Here is a 22,043-nt window from a genome sequence, read left to right on the forward strand (position 1 = left end):
ACTCTGGCGCTCTTTATTCCTCTCTCCATGCCCTGCCGCCCCCTGCCCCTGCCCCCACTTGCTGCTGGTAAGTTCACTTTCCCAGTCTGGCTCCCGTGCAGAGAGGGCCTGGAGGCCGAGGTGGAAGGTAGCAGCGAGTTGGCCCGCGCTTGGCCCTCCTGCGGTTGCCGCTTCAGCACCAGACTGTCATACACCTGGTAGTTGGCATTGCCTCCCGGGTTCCGGCTGAGTGGCATGAAGGTGGGCGGGGGTGGAGGGTGCTCGGTAGCCTGGACGTCGGGCAGGAGGTGAGAGGGGCGGAGGAGCAGCGCTGAGCTGGGAGCCGGGGCCCGCTGGTCCGAGGCCTCGGCCAGTACCGTGAGGGAGGCGGAGGTGGCCACAGGGCGCCGCAAGGGCAGGATCTCAGCCCATTCGGCCGCCGGGTGCCGCACCTCGTGGGGATCGCGGGAGTAATCCAAGTGTCCCGTGGAGGGATGCAGGCTGCGGTTGGACTCGCTGTGAGCACAGCTGGGGAGGCTACGTCTGTGGGCCGGTGGGGTGTCGCGCTACCAGGCGTCGGGCCGGTAGACCCGAGGCACCAGAGCGGATGGAGGCTCAGAGCCCTCCAGACCCAGACTCCGCCATGGGCCCAGTTGCCGTCCTTTCGGCCCGCGAGCCCCTCGACCTGCACCTGGCCGCCCCCACCGGCGCCCAGCCCCGGCGCCGCCACCTGTGTGCCGGTGTGTCCCTCCACAGCTCCCTCCGACAAAAGCCCCACCCCCACCCCGCCCCTCTGGCGTGTCACCGCGGCCGGGTGCGGGAGCGGGATCGAGGGCAGGGGCCGCTTCCCCGGGCCTGCCGGCCACCAGGGGCGGGGTCCTGAGCTCGGCGGGGGGTGTGGGGGCAAGGGTGGCCTTGCCGGGGCTGAGGGGCCGTGGCGACTCAATGGTGGCTCCCGGTGGCTTCGGGCCAGCTGCTGTCGGGCAGGAGGGCCGGCCCGGGCTGCGGCCGGGCTGCGCCTAGGGCCGCGTGGGCGGGCAGGGCCGATGCCCAAGGGACCGCGGGCCCCGGGCCCTGAAGCCTCCGGGGCCACGTCCCTGTGAGCGACGTGCGGGATCTTGGGCGGGGCGCCAAGCGCCGAAGGGTTTGCTGGGTCACGGCCGCCCTGGGCTGGGAGGTGGTCGCCAAACCCTCCGCCGCCGCCCGATACCCGAGACCTCCGTTGCCCCTGCCTGGGCGGGCGAGGGGGCCCTGCCGGGGCGGGCCGGCCGCCAGGCTGGCGTTAAGGCGCCAGCGCCAGCGAAACTGGGCCTCAAGAGGCCGCCCGCGGCCCCCCGCCCCCGTCTACGGCCATACCACCCTGAACGCGCCCGATCTCGTCTGATCTCGGAAGCTAAGCAGGGTCGGGCCTGGTTAGTACTTGGATGGGAGACCGCCTGGGAATACCGGGTGCTGTAGGCTTTTTGCCTCCCGCTCCGCCCGCCTTCTCCTTTACTCGCCCGCGGCGGGGGCCGCCGGCTCCGCCCCCGCCGGGCCCCGCTGCAGGCCCCACCTCCTCAGGCCCCTCCCACCACGGCGCGCGCCGGCGGGGTCGCTCCCCGCCGGCCCGGCCGGCCAGGCGGCCAGAAGGCGGCCCTGGAAGGCAGGCGCACCCCAGACGCTCCCGGGGTGGCTGGCCCGGACCCAGACTCCGCCGCGGGCCCAGTTGCCGTCCTTTCGGCCCGCGAGCCCCTCGACCTGCACCTGGCCGCCCCCACCGGCGCCCAGCCCCGGCGCCGCCACCTGTGTGCCGGTGTGTCCCTCCACAGCTCCCTCCGACAAAAGCCCCCCCCACCCCGCCCCTCTGGCGTGTCACCGCGGCCGGGTGCGGGAGCGGGATCGAGGGCAGGGGCCGCTTCCCCGGGCCTGCCGGCCACCAGGGGCGGGGTCCTGAGCTCGGCGGGGGGTGTGGGGGCAAGGGTGGCCTTGCCGGGGCTGAGGGGCCGTGGCGACTCAATGGTGGCTCCCGGTGGCTTCGGGCCAGCTGCTGTCGGGCAGGAGGGCCGGCCCGGGCTGCGGCCGGGCTGCGCCTAGGGCCGCGTGGGCGGGCAGGGCCGATGCCCAAGGGACCGCGGGCCCCGGGCCCTGAAGCCTCCGGGGCCACGTCCCTGTGAGCGACGTGCGGGATCTTGGGCGGGGCGCCAAGCGCCGAAGGGTTTGCTGGGTCACGGCCGCCCTGGGCTGGGAGGTGGTCGCCAAACCCTCCGCCGCCGCCCGATACCCGAGACCTCCGTTGCCCCTGCCTGGGCGGGCGAGGGGGCCCTGCCGGGGCGGGCCGGCCGCCAGGCTGGCGTTAAGGCGCCAGCGCCAGCGAAACTGGGCCTCAAGAGGCCGCCCGCGGCCCCCCGCCCCCGTCTACGGCCATACCACCCTGAACGCGCCCGATCTCGTCTGATCTCGGAAGCTAAGCAGGGTCGGGCCTGGTTAGTACTTGGATGGGAGACCGCCTGGGAATACCGGGTGCTGTAGGCTTTTTGCCTCCCGCTCCGCCCGCCTTCTCCTTTACTCGCCCGCGCCGGGGGGGCCGCCGGCTCCGCCCCCGCCGAGCCCCGCTGCAGGCAGTAGTCAAGGTGGGTTTACCTGCCCGAGCAGGAAGCTTGGGCGATGGCAGAAGTGGGAAGAAACTCTTGAGCACAGGTTCTTGGGATCCACGGAGCAGCGCATGCACATGCGATGGGTGCCTACACAGCTGGCTTGCTTGTCTGTGGGGAAAGGCGAGATGGGTCAGGGCCTGGGTTCCTGAGGGGCTGAGAATCAAGGCAGGGATAGAAGAAAGGGGACAGGCCCACATCCCCTGAACCCACGCCGGCGCCCACTCACCTTTGTGGAAAATACGATTGAAAAGTGCCCGCAAGAATCTCTTCAGATGCCTCCAGAGTTGAGGGAAGAAGGGGAGGGGGGAGGCCGGGAGCAGGGTGAGCCCTGAAATCCAACCCTTGTCCCGGTCACACCCCAGCAGCCCTCCCACCTCAGCCCCTTCAAGACCCCAGGGCTCCCCCAACCGCGCTGCACAGATCCTGCCCTGACCATAGTCACCATGTTGATCCCCACGTTGAGCAAGATGAAGCTGACCGGGATCAGAAGAATTGAGTATCCTTGCTCCTGGCATTTCCTGGGGATGGGGCCAGTGAACGGCTCGGCTCGGTAGTAGTTTCGCTCACCCATGGCCGTTGGTCCCAGGACTGCCTGGGCCCTCTGCCCTCCAGTTTTAACTGGGAGCCAGACTGGGTCATAATGGGGCAGGTGGTGAGGTCACAGTGAGGGAGGGGGATGAAAAGGAGGGCCCAGAGTGGCATTCCCTGGTAACCAGGGTCAGGTAAGCTGAGCCTGGACAGTCAAACAGGGCCCGGTGGCCGGCATACATCCCCTCGAGCGGTCATTCATTCGCTCACCGCCCGCTGACTCACTTGTTCAAATGACACATTGCGTCTCTTGGCCCCTCTTGAGACTAGGAAGACCTTGGCCTCAGAGGCCTGCTGAAGGCCTGGCTGGAGTCCAGAGCCTCAGCCTTCTTCATGCCCTTCACTGGGCCTGGAGCTGGACCTGCCCAGATGTGGAACCTCCCAGTTTGGAAGCAACTTCTTGTATGAGGCTCTCTGTGGACAGGGACAGCTGAGACACAGAGGAGGTGCCCAGAGACCAGGGGTTTGGAGTCTGCAGCTGCAGATGTACTTAGTGCATGGTATAGGACCAGGAGGGGCCTGCTGGCAGAACTGTGGCCACTAAACCAAAGGGACCCTCAGGCCAAGAAGGGGACACTGGCTTCTTATTGCAGGAAGCCAAGCGCAGGGACCCAGGCTGGCAGAAGGAGTGGCGCTTCCAAGCCACAGACCACCAATGTTTCCTGGACTCTGGCGCTCTTTATTCCTCTCTCCATGCCCTGCCGCCCCCTGCCCCTGCCCCCACTTGCTGCTGGTAAGTTCACTTTCCCAGTCTGGCTCCCGTGCAGAGAGGGCCTGGAGGCCGAGGTGGAAGGTAGCAGCGAGTTGGCCCGCGCTTGGCCCTCCTGCGGTTGCCGCTTCAGCACCAGACTGTCATACACCTGGTAGTTGGCATTGCCTCCCGGGTTCCGGCTGAGTGGCATGAAGGTGGGCGGGGGTGGAGGGTGCTCGGTAGCCTGGACGTCGGGCAGGAGGTGAGAGGGGCGGAGGAGCAGCGCTGAGCTGGGAGCCGGGGCCCGCTGGTCCGAGGCCTCGGCCAGTACCGTGAGGGAGGCGGAGGTGGCCACAGGGCGCCGCAAGGGCAGGATCTCAGCCCATTCGGCCGCCGGGTGCCGCACCTCGTGGGGATCGCGGGAGTAATCCAAGTGTCCCGTGGAGGGATGCAGGCTGCGGTTGGACTCGCTGTGAGCACAGCTGGGGAGGCTACGTCTGTGGGCCGGTGGGGTGTCGCGCTACCAGGCGTCGGGCCGGTAGACCCGAGGCACCAGAGCGGATGGAGGCTCAGAGCCCTCCAGACCCAGACTCCGCCATGGGCCCAGTTGCCGTCCTTTCGGCCCGCGAGCCCCTCGACCTGCACCTGGCCGCCCCCACCGGCGCCCAGCCCCGGCGCCGCCACCTGTGTGCCGGTGTGTCCCTCCACAGCTCCCTCCGACAAAAGCCCCACCCCCACCCCGCCCCTCTGGCGTGTCAGCGCGGCCGGGTGCGGGAGCGGGATCGAGGGCAGGGGCCGCTTCCCCGGGCCTGCCGGCCACCAGGGGCGGGGTCCTGAGCTCGGCGGGGGGTGTGGGGGCAAGGGTGGCCTTGCCGGGGCTGAGGGGCCGTGGCGACTCAATGGTGGCTCCCGGTGGCTTCGGGCCAGCTGCTGTCGGGCAGGAGGGCCGGCCCGGGCTGCGGCCGGGCTGCGCCTAGGGCCGCGTGGGCGGGCAGGGCCGATGCCCAAGGGACCGCGGGCCCCGGGCCCTGAAGCCTCCGGGGCCACGTCCCTGTGAGCGACGTGCGGGATCTTGGGCGGGGCGCCAAGCGCCGAAGGGTTTGCTGGGTCACGGCCGCCCTGGGCTGGGAGGTGGTCGCCAAACCCTCCGCCGCCGCCCGATACCCGAGACCTCCGTTGCCCCTGCCTGGGCGGGCGAGGGGGCCCTGCCGGGGCGGGCCGGCCGCCAGGCTGGCGTTAAGGCGCCAGCGCCAGCGAAACTGGGCCTCAAGAGGCCGCCCGCGGCCCCCCGCCCCCGTCTACGGCCATACCACCCTGAACGCGCCCGATCTCGTCTGATCTCGGAAGCTAAGCAGGGTCGGGCCTGGTTAGTACTTGGATGGGAGACCGCCTGGGAATACCGGGTGCTGTAGGCTTTTTGCCTCCCGCTCCGCCCGCCTTCTCCTTTACTCGCCCGCGGCGGGGGCCGCCGGCTCCGCCCCCGCCGGGCCCCGCTGCAGGCCCCACCTCCTCAGGCCCCTCCCACCACGGCGCGCGCCGGCGGGGTCGCTCCCCGCCGGCCCGGCCGGCCAGGCGGCCAGAAGGCGGCCCTGGAAGGCAGGCGCACCCCAGACGCTCCCGGGGTGGCTGGCCCGGACCCAGACTCCGCCGCGGGCCCAGTTGCCGTCCTTTCGGCCCGCGAGCCCCTCGACCTGCACCTGGCCGCCCCCACCGGCGCCCAGCCCCGGCGCCGCCACCTGTGTGCCGGTGTGTCCCTCCACAGCTCCCTCCGACAAAAGCCCCCCCCCACCCCGCCCCTCTGGCGTGTCACCGCGGCCGGGTGCGGGAGCGGGATCGAGGGCAGGGGCCGCTTCCCCGGGCCTGCCGGCCACCAGGGGCGGGGTCCTGAGCTCGGCGGGGTGTGTGGGGGCAAGGGTGGCCTTGCCGGGGCTGAGGGGCCGTGGCGACTCAATGGTGGCTCCCGGTGGCTTCGGGCCAGCTGCTGTCGGGCAGGAGGGCCGGCCCGGGCTGCGGCCGGGCTGCGCCTAGGGCCGCGTGGGCGGGCAGGGCCGATGCCCAAGGGACCGCGGGCCCCGGGCCCTGAAGCCTCCGGGGCCACGTCCCTGTGAGCGACGTGCGGGATCTTGGGCGGGGCGCCAAGCGCCGAAGGGTTTGCTGGGTCACGGCCGCCCTGGGCTGGGAGGTGGTCGCCAAACCCTCCGCCGCCGCCCGATACCCGAGACCTCCGTTGCCCCTGCCTGGGCGGGCGAGGGGGCCCTGCCGGGGCGGGCCGGCCGCCAGGCTGGCGTTAAGGCGCCAGCGCCAGCGAAACTGGGCCTCAAGAGGCCGCCCGCGGCCCCCCGCCCCCGTCTACGGCCATACCACCCTGAACGCGCCCGATCTCGTCTGATCTCGGAAGCTAAGCAGGGTCGGGCCTGGTTAGTACTTGGATGGGAGACCGCCTGGGAATACCGGGTGCTGTAGGCTTTTTGCCTCCCGCTCCGCCCGCCTTCTCCTTTACTCGCCCGCGGCGGGGGGGCCGCCGGCTCCGCCCCCGCCGAGCCCCGCTGCAGGCAGTAGTCAAGGTGGGTTTACCTGCCCGAGCAGGAAGCTTGGGCGATGGCAGAAGTGGGAAGAAACTCTTGAGCACAGGTTCTTGGGATCCACGGAGCAGCGCATGCACATGCGATGGGTGCCTACACAGCTGGCTTGCTTGTCTGTGGGGAAAGGCGAGATGGGTCAGGGCCTGGGTTCCTGAGGGGCTGAGAATCAAGGCAGGGATAGAAGAAAGGGGACAGGCCCACATCCCCTGAACCCACGCCGGCGCCCACTCACCTTTGTGGAAAATACGATTGAAAAGTGCCCGCAAGAATCTCTTCAGATGCCTCCAGAGTTGAGGGAAGAAGGGGAGGGGGGAGGCCGGGAGCAGGGTGAGCCCTGAAATCCAACCCTTGTCCCGGTCACACCCCAGCAGCCCTCCCACCTCAGCCCCTTCAAGACCCCAGGGCTCCCCCAACCGCGCTGCACAGATCCTGCCCTGACCATAGTCACCATGTTGATCCCCACGTTGAGCAAGATGAAGCTGACCGGGATCAGAAGAATTGAGTATCCTTGCTCCTGGCATTTCCTGGGGATGGGGCCAGTGAACGGCTCGGCTCGGTAGTAGTTTCGCTCACCCATGGCCGTTGGTCCCAGGACTGCCTGGGCCCTCTGCCCTCCAGTTTTAACTGGGAGCCAGACTGGGTCATAATGGGGCAGGTGGTGAGGTCACAGTGAGGGAGGGGGATGAAAAGGAGGGCCCAGAGTGGCATTCCCTGGTAACCAGGGTCAGGTAAGCTGAGCCTGGACAGTCAAACAGGGCCCGGTGGCCGGCATACATCCCCTCGAGCGGTCATTCATTCGCTCACCGCCCGCTGACTCACTTGTTCAAATGACACATTGCGTCTCTTGGCCCCTCTTGAGACTAGGAAGACCTTGGCCTCAGAGGCCTGCTGAAGGCCTGGCTGGAGTCCAGAGCCTCAGCCTTCTTCATGCCCTTCACTGGGCCTGGAGCTGGACCTGCCCAGATGTGGAACCTCCCAGTTTGGAAGCAACTTCTTGTATGAGGCTCTCTGTGGACAGGGACAGCTGAGACACAGAGGAGGTGCCCAGAGACCAGGGGTTTGGAGTCTGCAGCTGCAGATGTACTTAGTGCATGGTATAGGACCAGGAGGGGCCTGCTGGCAGAACTGTGGCCACTAAACCAAAGGGACCCTCAGGCCAAGAAGGGGACACTGGCTTCTTATTGCAGGAAGCCAAGCGCAGGGACCCAGGCTGGCAGAAGGAGTGGCGCTTCCAAGCCACAGACCACCAATGTTTCCTGGACTCTGGCGCTCTTTATTCCTCTCTCCATGCCCTGCCGCCCCCTGCCCCTGCCCCCACTTGCTGCTGGTAAGTTCACTTTCCCAGTCTGGCTCCCGTGCAGAGAGGGCCTGGAGGCCGAGGTGGAAGGTAGCAGCGAGTTGGCCCGCGCTTGGCCCTCCTGCGGTTGCCGCTTCAGCACCAGACTGTCATACACCTGGTAGTTGGCATTGCCTCCCGGGTTCCGGCTGAGTGGCATGAAGGTGGGCGGGGGTGGAGGGTGCTCGGTAGCCTGGACGTCGGGCAGGAGGTGAGAGGGGCGGAGGAGCAGCGCTGAGCTGGGAGCCGGGGCCCGCTGGTCCGAGGCCTCGGCCAGTACCGTGAGGGAGGCGGAGGTGGCCACAGGGCGCCGCAAGGGCAGGATCTCAGCCCATTCGGCCGCCGGGTGCCGCACCTCGTGGGGATCGTGGGAGTAATCCAAGTGTCCCGTGGAGGGATGCAGGCTGCGGTTGGACTCGCTGTGAGCACAGCTGGGGAGGCTACGTCTGTGGGCCGGTGGGGTGTCGCGCTACCAGGCGTCGGGCCGGTAGACCCGAGGCACCAGAGCGGATGGAGGCTCAGAGCCCTCCAGACCCAGACTCCGCCATGGGCCCAGTTGCCGTCCTTTCGGCCCGCGAGCCCCTCGACCTGCACCTGGCCGCCCCCACCGGCGCCCAGCCCCGGCGCCGCCACCTGTGTGCCGGTGTGTCCCTCCACAGCTCCCTCTGACAAAAGCCCCCCCCCACCCCGCCCCTCTGGCGTGTCACCGCGGCCGGGTGCGGGAGCGGGATCGAGGGCAGGGGCCGCTTCCCCGGGCCTGCCGGCCACCAGGGGCGGGGTCCTGAGCTCGGCGGGGGGTGTGGGGGCAAGGGTGGCCTTGCCGGGGCTGAGGGGCCGTGGCGACTCAATGGTGGCTCCCGGTGGCTTCGGGCCAGCTGCTGTCGGGCAGGAGGGCCGGCCCGGGCTGCGGCCGGGCTGCGCCTAGGGCCGCGTGGGCGGGCAGGGCCGATGCCCAAGGGACCGCGGGCCCCGGGCCCTGAAGCCTCCGGGGCCACGTCCCTGTGAGCGACGTGCGGGATCTTGGGCGGGGCGCCAAGCGCCGAAGGGTTTGCTGGGTCACGGCCGCCCTGGGCTGGGAGGTGGTCGCCAAACCCTCCGCCGCCGCCCGATACCCGAGACCTCCGTTGCCCCTGCCTGGGCGGGCGAGGGGGCCCTGCCGGGGCGGGCCGGCCGCCAGGCTGGCGTTAAGGCGCCAGCGCCAGCGAAACTGGGCCTCAAGAGGCCGCCCGCGGCCCCCCGCCCCCGTCTACGGCCATACCACCCTGAACGTGCCCGATCTCGTCTGATCTCGGAAGCTAAGCAGGGTCGGGCCTGGTTAGTACTTGGATGGGAGACCGCCTGGGAATACCGGGTGCTGTAGGCTTTTTGCCTCCCGCTCCGCCCGCCTTCTCCTTTACTCGCCCGCGGCGGGGGGGCCGCCGGCTCCGCCCCCGCCGAGCCCCGCTGCAGGCAGTAGTCAAGGTGGGTTTACCTGCCCGAGCAGGAAGCTTGGGCGATGGCAGAAGTGGGAAGAAACTCTTGAGCACAGGTTCTTGGGATCCACGGAGCAGCGCATGCACATGCGATGGGTGCCTACACAGCTGGCTTGCTTGTCTGTGGGGAAAGGCGAGATGGGTCAGGGCCTGGGTTCCTGAGGGGCTGAGAATCAAGGCAGGGATAGAAGAAAGGGGACAGGCCCACATCCCCTGAACCCACGCCGGCGCCCACTCACCTTTGTGGAAAATACGATTGAAAAGTGCCCGCAAGAATCTCTTCAGATGCCTCCAGAGTTGAGGGAAGAAGGGGAGGGGGGAGGCCGGGAGCAGGGTGAGCCCTGAAATCCAACCCTTGTCCCGGTCACACCCCAGCAGCCCTCCCACCTCAGCCCCTTCAAGACCCCAGGGCTCCCCCAACCGCGCTGCACAGATCCTGCCCTGACCATAGTCACCATGTTGATCCCCACGTTGAGCAAGATGAAGCTGACCGGGATCAGAAGAATTGAGTATCCTTGCTCCTGGCATTTCCTGGGGATGGGGCCAGTGAACGGCTCGGCTCGGTAGTAGTTTCGCTCACCCATGGCCGTTGGTCCCAGGACTGCCTGGGCCCTCTGCCCTCCAGTTTTAACTGGGAGCCAGACTGGGTCATAATGGGGCAGGTGGTGAGGTCACAGTGAGGGAGGGGGATGAAAAGGAGGGCCCAGAGTGGCATTCCCTGGTAACCAGGGTCAGGTAAGCTGAGCCTGGACAGTCAAACAGGGCCCGGTGGCCGGCATACATCCCCTCGAGCGGTCATTCATTCGCTCACCGCCCGCTGACTCACTTGTTCAAATGACACATTGCGTCTCTTGGCCCCTCTTGAGACTAGGAAGACCTTGGCCTCAGAGGCCTGCTGAAGGCCTGGCTGGAGTCCAGAGCCTCAGCCTTCTTCATGCCCTTCACTGGGCCTGGAGCTGGACCTGCCCAGATGTGGAACCTCCCAGTTTGGAAGCAACTTCTTGTATGAGGCTCTCTGTGGACAGGGACAGCTGAGACACAGAGGAGGTGCCCAGAGACCAGGGGTTTGGAGTCTGCAGCTGCAGATGTACTTAGTGCATGGTATAGGACCAGGAGGGGCCTGCTGGCAGAACTGTGGCCACTAAACCAAAGGGACCCTCAGGCCAAGAAGGGGACACTGGCTTCTTATTGCAGGAAGCCAAGCGCAGGGACCCAGGCTGGCAGAAGGAGTGGCGCTTCCAAGCCACAGACCACCAATGTTTCCTGGACTCTGGCGCTCTTTATTCCTCTCTCCATGCCCTGCCGCCCCCTGCCCCTGCCCCCACTTGCTGCTGGTAAGTTCACTTTCCCAGTCTGGCTCCCGTGCAGAGAGGGCCTGGAGGCCGAGGTGGAAGGTAGCAGCGAGTTGGCCCGCGCTTGGCCCTCCTGCGGTTGCCGCTTCAGCACCAGACTGTCATACACCTGGTAGTTGGCATTGCCTCCCGGGTTCCGGCTGAGTGGCATGAAGGTGGGCGGGGGTGGAGGGTGCTCGGTAGCCTGGACGTCGGGCAGGAGGTGAGAGGGGCGGAGGAGCAGCGCTGAGCTGGGAGCCGGGGCCCGCTGGTCCGAGGCCTCGGCCAGTACCGTGAGGGAGGCGGAGGTGGCCACAGGGCGCCGCAAGGGCAGGATCTCAGCCCATTCGGCCGCCGGGTGCCGCACCTCGTGGGGATCGCGGGAGTAATCCAAGTGTCCCGTGGAGGGATGCAGGCTGCGGTTGGACTCGCTGTGAGCACAGCTGGGGAGGCTACGTCTGTGGGCCGGTGGGGTGTCGCGCTACCAGGCGTCGGGCCGGTAGACCCGAGGCACCAGAGCGGATGGAGGCTCAGAGCCCTCCAGACCCAGACTCCGCCATGGGCCCAGTTGCCGTCCTTTCGGCCCGCGAGCCCCTCGACCTGCACCTGGCCGCCCCCACCGGCGCCCAGCCCCGGCGCCGCCACCTGTGTGCCGGTGTGTCCCTCCACAGCTCCCTCCGACAAAAGCCCCACCCCCACCCCGCCCCTCTGGCGTGTCAGCGCGGCCGGGTGCGGGAGCGGGATCGAGGGCAGGGGCCGCTTCCCCGGGCCTGCCGGCCACCAGGGGCGGGGTCCTGAGCTCGGCGGGGGGTGTGGGGGCAAGGGTGGCCTTGCCGGGGCTGAGGGGCCGTGGCGACTCAATGGTGGCTCCCGGTGGCTTCGGGCCAGCTGCTGTCGGGCAGGAGGGCCGGCCCGGGCTGCGGCCGGGCTGCGCCTAGGGCCGCGTGGGCGGGCAGGGCCGATGCCCAAGGGACCGCGGGCCCCGGGCCCTGAAGCCTCCGGGGCCACGTCCCTGTGAGCGACGTGCGGGATCTTGGGCGGGGCGCCAAGCGCCGAAGGGTTTGCTGGGTCACGGCCGCCCTGGGCTGGGAGGTGGTCGCCAAACCCTCCGCCGCCGCCCGATACCCGAGACCTCCGTTGCCCCTGCCTGGGCGGGCGAGGGGGCCCTGCCGGGGCGGGCCGGCCGCCAGGCTGGCGTTAAGGCGCCAGCGCCAGCGAAACTGGGCCTCAAGAGGCCGCCCGCGGCCCCCCGCCCCCGTCTACGGCCATACCACCCTGAACGCGCCCGATCTCGTCTGATCTCGGAAGCTAAGCAGGGTCGGGCCTGGTTAGTACTTGGATGGGAGACCGCCTGGGAATACCGGGTGCTGTAGGCTTTTTGCCTCCCGCTCCGCCCGCCTTCTCCTTTACTCGCCCGCGGCGGGGGCCGCCGGCTCCGCCCCCGCCGGGCCCCGCTGCAGGCCCCACCTCCTCAGGCCCCTCCCACCACGGCGCGCGCCGGCGGGGTCGCTCCCCGCCGGCCCGGCCGGCCAGGCGGCCAGAAGGCGGCCCTGGAAGGCAGGCGCACCCCAGACGCTCCCGGGGTGGCTGGCCCGGACCCAGACTCCGCCGCGGGCCCAGTTGCCGTCCTTTCGGCCCGCGAGCCCCTCGACCTGCACCTGGCCGCCCCCACCGGCGCCCAGCCCCGGCGCCGCCACCTGTGTGCCGGTGTGTCCCTCCACAGCTCCCTCCGACAAAAGCCCCCCCCCACCCCGCCCCTCTGGCGTGTCACCGCGGCCGGGTGCGGGAGCGGGATCGAGGGCAGGGGCCGCTTCCCCGGGCCTGCCGGCCACCAGGGGCGGGGTCCTGAGCTCGGCGGGGGGTGTGGGGGCAAGGGTGGCCTTGCCGGGGCTGAGGGGCCGTGGCGACTCAATGGTGGCTCCCAGTGGCTTCGGGCCAGCTGCTGTCGGGCAGGAGGGCCGGCCCGGGCTGCGGCCGGGCTGCGCCTAGGGCCGCGTGGGCGGGCAGGGCCGATGCCCAAGGGACCGCGGGCCCCGGGCCCTGAAGCCTCCGGGGCCACGTCCCTGTGAGCGACGTGCGGGATCTTGGGCGGGGCGCCAAGCGCCGAAGGGTTTGCTGGGTCACGGCCGCCCTGGGCTGGGAGGTGGTCGCCAAACCCTCCGCCGCCGCCCGATACCCGAGACCTCCGTTGCCCCTGCCTGGGCGGGCGAGGGGGCCCTGCCGGGGCGGGCCGGCCGCCAGGCTGGCGTTAAGGCGCCAGCGCCAGCGAAACTGGGCCTCAAGAGGCCGCCCGCGGTCCCCCGCCCCCGTCTACGGCCATACCACCCTGAACGCGCCCGATCTCGTCTGATCTCGGAAGCTAAGCAGGGTCGGGCCTGGTTAGTACTTGGATGGGAGACCGCCTGGGAATACCGGGTGCTGTAGGCTTTTTGCCTCCCGCTCCGCCCGCCTTCTCCTTTACTCGCCCGCGGCGGGGGGGCCGCCGGCTCCGCCCCCGCCGAGCCCCGCTGCAGGCAGTAGTCAAGGTGGGTTTACCTGCCCGAGCAGGAAGCTTGGGCGATGGCAGAAGTGGGAAGAAACTCTTGAGCACAGGTTCTTGGGATCCACGGAGCAGCGCATGCACATGCGATGGGTGCCTACACAGCTGGCTTGCTTGTCTGTGGGGAAAGGCGAGATGGGTCAGGGCCTGGGTTCCTGAGGGGCTGAGAATCAAGGCAGGGATAGAAGAAAGGGGACAGGCCCACATCCCCTGAACCCACGCCGGCGCCCACTCACCTTTGTGGAAAATACGATTGAAAAGTGCCCGCAAGAATCTCTTCAGATGCCTCCAGAGTTGAGGGAAGAAGGGGAGGGGGGAGGCCGGGAGCAGGGTGAGCCCTGAAATCCAACCCTTGTCCCGGTCACACCCCAGCAGCCCTCCCACCTCAGCCCCTTCAAGACCCCAGGGCTCCCCCAACCGCGCTGCACAGATCCTGCCCTGACCATAGTCACCATGTTGATCCCCACGTTGAGCAAGATGAAGCTGACCGGGATCAGAAGAATTGAGTATCCTTGCTCCTGGCATTTCCTGGGGATGGGGCCAGTGAACGGCTCGGCTCGGTAGTAGTTTCGCTCACCCATGGCCGTTGGTCCCAGGACTGCCTGGGCCCTCTGCCCTCCAGTTTTAACTGGGAGCCAGACTGGGTCATAATGGGGCAGGTGGTGAGGTCACAGTGAGGGAGGGGGATGAAAAGGAGGGCCCAGAGTGGCATTCCCTGGTAACCAGGGTCAGGTAAGCTGAGCCTGGACAGTCAAACAGGGCCCGGTGGCCGGCATACATCCCCTCGAGCGGTCATTCATTCGCTCACCGCCCGCTGACTCACTTGTTCAAATGACACATTGCGTCTCTTGGCCCCTCTTGAGACTAGGAAGACCTTGGCCTCAGAGGCCTGCTGAAGGCCTGGCTGGAGTCCAGAGCCTCAGCCTTCTTCATGCCCTTCACTGGGCCTGGAGCTGGACCTGCCCAGATGTGGAACCTCCCAGTTTGGAAGCAACTTCTTGTATGAGGCTCTCTGTGGACAGGGACAGCTGAGACACAGAGGAGGTGCCCAGAGACCAGGGGTTTGGAGTCTGCAGCTGCAGATGTACTTAGTGCATGGTATAGGACCAGGAGGGGCCTGCTGGCAGAACTGTGGCCACTAAACCAAAGGGACCCTCAGGCCAAGAAGGGGACACTGGCTTCTTATTGCAGGAAGCCAAGCGCAGGGACCCAGGCTGGCAGAAGGAGTGGCGCTTCCAAGCCACAGACCACCAATGTTTCCTGGACTCTGGCGCTCTTTATTCCTCTCTCCATGCCCTGCCGCCCCCTGCCCCTGCCCCCACTTGCTGCTGGTAAGTTCACTTTCCCAGTCTGGCTCCCGTGCAGAGAGGGCCTGGAGGCCGAGGTGGAAGGTAGCAGCGAGTTGGCCCGCGCTTGGCCCTCCTGCGGTTGCCGCTTCAGCACCAGACTGTCATACACCTGGTAGTTGGCATTGCCTCCCGGGTTCCGGCTGAGTGGCATGAAGGTGGGCGGGGGTGGAGGGTGCTCGGTAGCCTGGACGTCGGGCAGGAGGTGAGAGGGGCGGAGGAGCAGCGCTGAGCTGGGAGCCGGGGCCCGCTGGTCCGAGGCCTCGGCCAGTACCGTGAGGGAGGCGGAGGTGGCCACAGGGCGCCTCAAGGGCAGGATCTCAGCCCATTCGGCCGCCGGGTGCCGCACCTCGTGGGGATCGCGGGAGTAATCCAAGTGTCCCGTGGAGGGATGCAGGCTGCGGTTGGACTCGCTGTGAGCACAGCTGGGGAGGCTACGTCTGTGGGCCGGTGGGGTGTCGCGCTACCAGGCGTCGGGCCGGTAGACCCGAGGCACCAGAGCGGATGGAGGCTCAGAGCCCTCCAGACCCAGACTCCGCCATGGGCCCAGTTGCCGTCCTTTCGGCCCGCGAGCCCCTCGACCTGCACCTGGCCGCCCCCACCGGCGCCCAGCCCCGGCGCCGCCACCTGTGTGCCGGTGTGTCCCTCCACAGCTCCCTCCGACAAAAGCCCCACCCCCACCCCGCCCCTCTGGCGTGTCAGCGCGGCCGGGTGCGGGAGCGGGATCGAGGGCAGGGGCCGCTTCCCCGGGCCTGCCGGCCACCAGGGGCGGGGTCCTGAGCTCGGCGGGGGGTGTGGGGGCAAGGGTGGCCTTGCCGGGGCTGAGGGGCCGTGGCGACTCAATGGTGGCTCCCGGTGGCTTCGGGCCAGCTGCTGTCGGGCAGGAGGGCCGGCCCGGGCTGCGGCCGGGCTGCGCCTAGGGCCGCGTGGGCGGGCAGGGCCGATGCCCAAGGGACCGCGGGCCCCGGGCCCTGAAGCCTCCGGGGCCACGTCCCTGTGAGCGACGTGCGGGATCTTGGGCGGGGCGCCAAGCGCCGAAGGGTTTGCTGGGTCACGGCCGCCCTGGGCTGGGAGGTGGTCGCCAAACCCTCCGCCGCCGCCCGATACCCGAGACCTCCGTTGCCCCTGCCTGGGCGGGCGAGGGGGCCCTGCCGGGGCGGGCCGGCCGCCAGGCTGGCGTTAAGGCGCCAGCGCCAGCGAAACTGGGCCTCAAGAGGCCGCCCGCGGCCCCCCGCCCCCGTCTACGGCCATACCACCCTGAACGCGCCCGATCTCGTCTGATCTCGGAAGCTAAGCAGGGTCGGGCCTGGTTAGTACTTGGATGGGAGACCGCCTGGGAATACCGGGTGCTGTAGGCTTTTTGCCTCCCGCTCCGCCCGCCTTCTCCTTTACTCGCCCGCGGCGGGGGCCGCCGGCTCCGCCCCCGCCGGGCCCCGCTGCAGGCCCCACCTCCTCAGGCCCCTCCCACCACGGCGCGCGCCGGCGGGGTCGCTCCCCGCCGGCCCGGCCGGCCAGGCGGCCAGAAGGCGGCCCTGGAAGGCAGGCGCACCCCAGACGCTCCCGGGGTGGCTGGCCCGGACCCAGACTCCGCCGCGGGCCCAGTTGCCGTCCTTTCGGCCCGCGAGCCCCTCGACCTGCACCTGGCCGCCCCCACCGGCGCCCAGCCCCGGCGCCGCCACCTGTGTGCCGGTGTGTCCCTCCACAGCTCCCTCCGACAAAAGCCCCCCCCCACCCCGCCCCTCTGGCGTGTCACCGCGGCCGGGTGCGGGAGCGGGATCGAGGGCAGGGGCCGCTTCCCCGGGCCTGCCGGCCACCAGGGGCGGGGTCCTGAGCTCGGCGGGGTGTGTGGGGGCAAGGGTGGCCTTGCCGGGGCTGAGGGGCCGTGGCGACTCAATGGTGGCTCCCGGTGGCTTCGGGCCAGCTGCTGTCGGGCAGGAGGGCCGGCCCGGGCTGCGGCCGGGCTGCGCCTAGGGCCGCGTGGGCGGGCAGGGCCGATGCCCAAGGGACCGCGGGCCCCGGGCCCTGAAGCCTCCGGGGCCACGTCCCTGTGAGCGACGTGCGGGATCTTGGGCGGGGCGCCAAGCGCCGAAGGGTTTGCTGGGTCACGGCCGCCCTGGGCTGGGAGGTGGTCGCCAAACCCTCCGCCGCCGCCCGATACCCGAGACCTCCGTTGCCCCTGCCTGGGCGGGCGAGGGGGCCCTGCCGGGGCGGGCCGGCCGCCAGGCTGGCGTTAAGGCGCCAGCGCCAGCGAAACTGGGCCTCAAGAGGCCGCCCGCGGCCCCCCGCCCCCGTCTACGGCCATACCACCCTGAACGCGCCCGATCTCGTCTGATCTCGGAAGCTAAGCAGGGTCGGGCCTGGTTAGTACTTGGATGGGAGACCGCCTGGGAATACCGGGTGCTGTAGGCTTTTTGCCTCCCGCTCCGCCCGCCTTCTCCTTTACTCGCCCGCGGCGGGGGGGCCGCCGGCTCCGCCCCCGCCGAGCCCCGCTGCAGGCAGTAGTCAAGGTGGGTTTACCTGCCCGAGCAGGAAGCTTGGGCGATGGCAGAAGTGGGAAGAAACTCTTGAGCACAGGTTCTTGGGATCCACGGAGCAGCGCATGCACATGCGATGGGTGCCTACACAGCTGGCTTGCTTGTCTGTGGGGAAAGGCGAGATGGGTCAGGGCCTGGGTTCCTGAGGGGCTGAGAATCAAGGCAGGGATAGAAGAAAGGGGACAGGCCCACATCCCCTGAACCCACGCCGGCGCCCACTCACCTTTGTGGAAAATACGATTGAAAAGTGCCCGCAAGAATCTCTTCAGATGCCTCCAGAGTTGAGGGAAGAAGGGGAGGGGGGAGGCCGGGAGCAGGGTGAGCCCTGAAATCCAACCCTTGTCCCGGTCACACCCCAGCAGCCCTCCCACCTCAGCCCCTTCAAGACCCCAGGGCTCCCCCAACCGCGCTGCACAGATCCTGCCCTGACCATAGTCACCATGTTGATCCCCACGTTGAGCAAGATGAAGCTGACCGGGATCAGAAGAATTGAGTATCCTTGCTCCTGGCATTTCCTGGGGATGGGGCCAGTGAACGGCTCGGCTCGGTAGTAGTTTCGCTCACCCATGGCCGTTGGTCCCAGGACTGCCTGGGCCCTCTGCCCTCCAGTTTTAACTGGGAGCCAGACTGGGTCATAATGGGGCAGGTGGTGAGGTCACAGTGAGGGAGGGGGATGAAAAGGAGGGCCCAGAGTGGCATTCCCTGGTAACCAGGGTCAGGTAAGCTGAGCCTGGACAGTCAAACAGGGCCCGGTGGCCGGCATACATCCCCTCGAGCGGTCATTCATTCGCTCACCGCCCGCTGACTCACTTGTTCAAATGACACATTGCGTCTCTTGGCCCCTCTTGAGACTAGGAAGACCTTGGCCTCAGAGGCCTGCTGAAGGCCTGGCTGGAGTCCAGAGCCTCAGCCTTCTTCATGCCCTTCACTGGGCCTGGAGCTGGACCTGCCCAGATGTGGAACCTCCCAGTTTGGAAGCAACTTCTTGTATGAGGCTCTCTGTGGACAGGGACAGCTGAGACACAGAGGAGGTGCCCAGAGACCAGGGGTTTGGAGTCTGCAGCTGCAGATGTACTTAGTGCATGGTATAGGACCAGGAGGGGCCTGCTGGCAGAACTGTGGCCACTAAACCAAAGGGACCCTCAGGCCAAGAAGGGGACACTGGCTTCTTATTGCAGGAAGCCAAGCGCAGGGACCCAGGCTGGCAGAAGGAGTGGCGCTTCCAAGCCACAGACCACCAATGTTTCCTGGACTCTGGCGCTCTTTATTCCTCTCTCCATGCCCTGCCGCCCCCTGCCCCTGCCCCCACTTGCTGCTGGTAAGTTCACTTTCCCAGTCTGGCTCCCGTGCAGAGAGGGCCTGGAGGCCGAGGTGGAAGGTAGCAGCGAGTTGGCCCGCGCTTGGCCCTCCTGCGGTTGCCGCTTCAGCACCAGACTGTCATACACCTGGTAGTTGGCATTGCCTCCCGGGTTCCGGCTGAGTGGCATGAAGGTGGGCGGGGGTGGAGGGTGCTCGGTAGCCTGGACGTCGGGCAGGAGGTGAGAGGGGCGGAGGAGCAGCGCTGAGCTGGGAGCCGGGGCCCGCTGGTCCGAGGCCTCGGCCAGTACCGTGAGGGAGGCGGAGGTGGCCACAGGGCGCCGCAAGGGCAGGATCTCAGCCCATTCGGCCGCCGGGTGCCGCACCTCGTGGGGATCGCGGGAGTAATCCAAGTGTCCCGTGGAGGGATGCAGGCTGCGGTTGGACTCGCTGTGAGCACAGCTGGGGAGGCTACGTCTGTGGGCCGGTGGGGTGTCGCGCTACCAGGCGTCGGGCCGGTAGACCCGAGGCACCAGAGCGGATGGAGGCTCAGAGCCCTCCAGACCCAGACTCCGCCATGGGCCCAGTTGCCGTCCTTTCGGCCCGCGAGCCCCTCGACCTGCACCTGGCCGCCCCCACCGGCGCCCAGCCCCGGCGCCGCCACCTGTGTGCCGGTGTGTCCCTCCACAGCTCCCTCCGACAAAAGCCCCACCCCCACCCCGCCCCTCTGGCGTGTCACCGCGGCCGGGTGCGGGAGCGGGATCGAGGGCAGGGGCCGCTTCCCCGGGCCTGCCGGCCACCAGGGGCGGGGTCCTGAGCTCGGCGGGGGGTGTGGGGGCAAGGGTGGCCTTGCCGGGGCTGAGGGGCCGTGGCGACTCAATGGTGGCTCCCGGTGGCTTCGGGCCAGCTGCTGTCGGGCAGGAGGGCCGGCCCGGGCTGCGGCCGGGCTGCGCCTAGGGCCGCGTGGGCGGGCAGGGCCGATGCCCAAGGGACCGCGGGCCCCGGGCCCTGAAGCCTCCGGGGCCACGTCCCTGTGAGCGACGTGCGGGATCTTGGGCGGGGCGCCAAGCGCCGAAGGGTTTGCTGGGTCACGGCCGCCCTGGGCTGGGAGGTGGTCGCCAAACCCTCCGCCGCCGCCCGATACCCGAGACCTCCGTTGCCCCTGCCTGGGCGGGCGAGGGGGCCCTGCCGGGGCGGGCCGGCCGCCAGGCTGGCGTTAAGGCGCCAGCGCCAGCGAAACTGGGCCTCAAGAGGCCGCCCGCGGCCCCCCGCCCCCGTCTACGGCCATACCACCCTGAACGCGCCCGATCTCGTCTGATCTCGGAAGCTAAGCAGGGTCGGGCCTGGTTAGTACTTGGATGGGAGACCGCCTGGGAATACCGGGTGCTGTAGGCTTTTTGCCTCCCGCTCCGCCCGCCTTCTCCTTTACTCGCCCGCGGCGGGGGCCGCCGGCTCCGCCCCCGCCGGGCCCCGCTGCAGGCCCCACCTCCTCAGGCCCCTCCCACCACGGCGCGCGCCGGCGGGGTCGCTCCCCGCCGGCCCGGCCGGCCAGGCGGCCAGAAGGCGGCCCTGGAAGGCAGGCGCACCCCAGACGCTCCCGGGGTGGCTGGCCCGGACCCAGACTCCGCCGCGGGCCCAGTTGCCGTCCTTTCGGCCCGCGAGCCCCTCGACCTGCACCTGGCCGCCCCCACCGGCGCCCAGCCCCGGCGCCGCCACCTGTGTGCCGGTGTGTCCCTCCACAGCTCCCTCCGACAAAAGCCCCCCCCCACCCCGCCCCTCTGGCGTGTCACCGCGGCCGGGTGCGGGAGCGGGATCGAGGGCAGGGGCCGCTTCCCCGGGCCTGCCGGCCACCAGGGGCGGGGTCCTGAGCTCGGCGGGGGGTGTGGGGGCAAGGGTGGCCTTGCCGGGGCTGAGGGGCCGTGGCGACTCAATGGTGGCTCCCGGTGGCTTCGGGCCAGCTGCTGTCGGGCAGGAGGGCCGGCCCGGGCTGCGGCCGGGCTGCGCCTAGGGCCGCGTGGGCGGGCAGGGCCGATGCCCAAGGGACCGCGGGCCCCGGGCCCTGAAGCCTCCGGGGCCACGTCCCTGTGAGCGACGTGCGGGATCTTGGGCGGGGCGCCAAGCGCCGAAGGGTTTGCTGGGTCACGGCCGCCCTGGGCTGGGAGGTGGTCGCCAAACCCTCCGCCGCCGCCCGATACCCGAGACCTCCGTTGCCCCTGCCTGGGCGGGCGAGGGGGCCCTGCCGGGGCGGGCCGGCCGCCAGGCTGGCGTTAAGGCGCCAGCGCCAGCGAAACTGGGCCTCAAGAGGCCGCCCGCGGTCCCCCGCCCCCGTCTACGGCCATACCACCCTGAACGCGCCCGATCTCGTCTGATCTCGGAAGCTAAGCAGGGTCGGGCCTGGTTAGTACTTGGATGGGAGACCGCCTGGGAATACCGGGTGCTGTAGGCTTTTTGCCTCCCGCTCCGCCCGCCTTCTCCTTTACTCGCCCGCGGCGGGGGGGCCGCCGGCTCCGCCCCCGCCGAGCCCCGCTGCAGGCAGTAGTCAAGGTGGGTTTACCTGCCCGAGCAGGAAGCTTGGGCGATGGCAGAAGTGGGAAGAAACTCTTGAGCACAGGTTCTTGGGATCCACGGAGCAGCGCATGCACATGCGATGGGTGCCTACACAGCTGGCTTGCTTGTCTGTGGGGAAAGGCGAGATGGGTCAGGGCCTGGGTTCCTGAGGGGCTGAGAATCAAGGCAGGGATAGAAGAAAGGGGACAGGCCCACATCCCCTGAACCCACGCCGGCGCCCACTCACCTTTGTGGAAAATACGATTGAAAAGTGCCCGCAAGAATCTCTTCAGATGCCTCCAGAGTTGAGGGAAGAAGGGGAGGGGGGAGGCCGGGAGCAGGGTGAGCCCTGAAATCCAACCCTTGTCCCGGTCACACCCCAGCAGCCCTCCCACCTCAGCCCCTTCAAGACCCCAGGGCTCCCCCAACCGCGCTGCACAGATCCTGCCCTGACCATAGTCACCATGTTGATCCCCACGTTGAGCAAGATGAAGCTGACCGGGATCAGAAGAATTGAGTATCCTTGCTCCTGGCATTTCCTGGGGATGGGGCCAGTGAACGGCTCGGCTCGGTAGTAGTTTCGCTCACCCATGGCCGTTGGTCCCAGGACTGCCTGGGCCCTCTGCCCTCCAGTTTTAACTGGGAGCCAGACTGGGTCATAATGGGGCAGGTGGTGAGGTCACAGTGAGGGAGGGGGATGAAAAGGAGGGCCCAGAGTGGCATTCCCTGGTAACCAGGGTCAGGTAAGCTGAGCCTGGACAGTCAAACAGGGCCCGGTGGCCGGCATACATCCCCTCGAGCGGTCATTCATTCGCTCACCGCCCGCTGACTCACTTGTTCAAATGACACATTGCGTCTCTTGGCCCCTCTTGAGACTAGGAAGACCTTGGCCTCAGAGGCCTGCTGAAGGCCTGGCTGGAGTCCAGAGCCTCAGCCTTCTTCATGCCCTTCACTGGGCCTGGAGCTGGACCTGCCCAGATGTGGAACCTCCCAGTTTGGAAGCAACTTCTTGTATGAGGCTCTCTGTGGACAGGGACAGCTGAGACACAGAGGAGGTGCCCAGAGACCAGGGGTTTGGAGTCTGCAGCTGCAGATGTACTTAGTGCATGGTATAGGACCAGGAGGGGCCTGCTGGCAGAACTGTGGCCACTAAACCAAAGGGACCCTCA

General features: G+C 68.8%; 11 non-coding genes across 11 annotated transcripts; all 11 read left to right on the top strand.

Moving 5' to 3' along the window:
- Positions 1 to 1,321: 1,321 nt before the first annotated feature.
- Positions 1,322 to 1,440, top strand: LOC132595487 (5S ribosomal RNA). The gene has a single exon (XR_009561629.1). It is a non-coding gene; the product is annotated as a 5S ribosomal RNA (ribosomal RNA).
- A 931-nt stretch (positions 1,441 to 2,371) lies between these two features.
- LOC132595488 (5S ribosomal RNA) lies at positions 2,372 to 2,490 on the top strand. The gene has a single exon (XR_009561630.1). It is a non-coding gene; the product is annotated as a 5S ribosomal RNA (ribosomal RNA).
- A 2,697-nt stretch (positions 2,491 to 5,187) lies between these two features.
- LOC132595489 (5S ribosomal RNA) lies at positions 5,188 to 5,306 on the top strand. Its single transcript, XR_009561631.1, has one exon. It is a non-coding gene; the product is annotated as a 5S ribosomal RNA (ribosomal RNA).
- A 932-nt stretch (positions 5,307 to 6,238) lies between these two features.
- Positions 6,239 to 6,357, top strand: LOC132595490 (5S ribosomal RNA). The gene has a single exon (XR_009561632.1). It is a non-coding gene; the product is annotated as a 5S ribosomal RNA (ribosomal RNA).
- A 2,696-nt stretch (positions 6,358 to 9,053) lies between these two features.
- Positions 9,054 to 9,172, top strand: LOC132595536 (5S ribosomal RNA). Its single transcript, XR_009561677.1, has one exon. It is a non-coding gene; the product is annotated as a 5S ribosomal RNA (ribosomal RNA).
- Positions 9,173 to 11,869: 2,697 nt separating this feature from the next.
- On the top strand, positions 11,870 to 11,988 carry LOC132595491 (5S ribosomal RNA). The gene has a single exon (XR_009561633.1). It is a non-coding gene; the product is annotated as a 5S ribosomal RNA (ribosomal RNA).
- Positions 11,989 to 12,920: 932 nt separating this feature from the next.
- Positions 12,921 to 13,039, top strand: LOC132595492 (5S ribosomal RNA). Its single transcript, XR_009561634.1, has one exon. It is a non-coding gene; the product is annotated as a 5S ribosomal RNA (ribosomal RNA).
- Positions 13,040 to 15,736: 2,697 nt separating this feature from the next.
- LOC132595493 (5S ribosomal RNA) lies at positions 15,737 to 15,855 on the top strand. The gene has a single exon (XR_009561635.1). It is a non-coding gene; the product is annotated as a 5S ribosomal RNA (ribosomal RNA).
- A 932-nt stretch (positions 15,856 to 16,787) lies between these two features.
- On the top strand, positions 16,788 to 16,906 carry LOC132595495 (5S ribosomal RNA). Its single transcript, XR_009561637.1, has one exon. It is a non-coding gene; the product is annotated as a 5S ribosomal RNA (ribosomal RNA).
- Positions 16,907 to 19,603: 2,697 nt separating this feature from the next.
- LOC132595496 (5S ribosomal RNA) lies at positions 19,604 to 19,722 on the top strand. Its single transcript, XR_009561638.1, has one exon. It is a non-coding gene; the product is annotated as a 5S ribosomal RNA (ribosomal RNA).
- Positions 19,723 to 20,654: 932 nt separating this feature from the next.
- On the top strand, positions 20,655 to 20,773 carry LOC132595497 (5S ribosomal RNA). Its single transcript, XR_009561639.1, has one exon. It is a non-coding gene; the product is annotated as a 5S ribosomal RNA (ribosomal RNA).
- Positions 20,774 to 22,043: the final 1,270 nt, after the last annotated feature.

This window comes from Globicephala melas, unplaced genomic scaffold (genome assembly GCF_963455315.2).
Source record: "Globicephala melas unplaced genomic scaffold, mGloMel1.2 SCAFFOLD_182, whole genome shotgun sequence".
In the NCBI taxonomy this organism is placed as follows: domain Eukaryota; kingdom Metazoa; phylum Chordata; class Mammalia; order Artiodactyla; family Delphinidae; genus Globicephala; species Globicephala melas.